Below are 823 nucleotides of genomic sequence, written 5' to 3' on the forward strand. Positions count from 1 at the left end.
TTTATTTGTAGCATCATGTCCTGGATGATTTGAAGCCAACCTCCCTCCCGCACCTGATCCCACAGATGCCTCCGATTTTGCCAAGGGAAAATAGCTGAGAAGCTATTAGGGAGAAAGCCTACTAGTTTGAAGAAATTAGGGAAAACTGAGATTTCTTTTTTTAGGAGTAGCAATTGTCTTTGATATGGAGAACAACCTTTCGCAAAGAGAAGGAGGAATAAGAAGTTGGCTGGAAAGATCTCTAATGATTAGCCCTAGAAAGTTGCACTTTAACAAATTGAGACCAAATTATCACAAAGAAAATCCCTCCTCTCCCCTCCACCTTGTCTGCCTTCGCTTTTCTGGCAAGCGCCAGTGATGGGTGGGGGGGAAGTGGTAAAAAAAGCTCCTCCCTGCCACTGCCGGGCAGAAATTATGCCGAGGAGCCTTTATTTCCCCACCTTGCTCATCAAAAAACTGAGGGGAGTGGTGCAGGGCTGTGCTGGTGCATGGATCAAGCCATGTAGGGCACGAAGGTCCTGGCACCCCCCAGTTCAGCCCCACCAGTGCTGAGCAGCACCTGAGGCATGAATTTAATGGTAAGGCACCATCAGGGTGAGGGGAAAATGTGCAATGGAGCTGCTCCTTCCCCATCCCAGCTGAAAGCCCCATTTCAGGGGGTGGGGGAACCCCGTCCCTGTGCCCTAAACCTCAGGGTAGAATGAAGGGCCGCATACCTGAGCAATTTTGGAGATCACCACCCGGGAAAAAGGTCTTCTTGATTATGGAGAGTTTGCGACGTGTCACTCTGGTTATTCCCTAATCATCATATCAAACTCCAAAG

This window comes from Mesitornis unicolor, unplaced genomic scaffold (genome assembly GCF_000695765.1).
Source record: "Mesitornis unicolor isolate BGI_N332 unplaced genomic scaffold, ASM69576v1 scaffold2331, whole genome shotgun sequence".
Taxonomy (NCBI): domain Eukaryota; kingdom Metazoa; phylum Chordata; class Aves; order Mesitornithiformes; family Mesitornithidae; genus Mesitornis; species Mesitornis unicolor.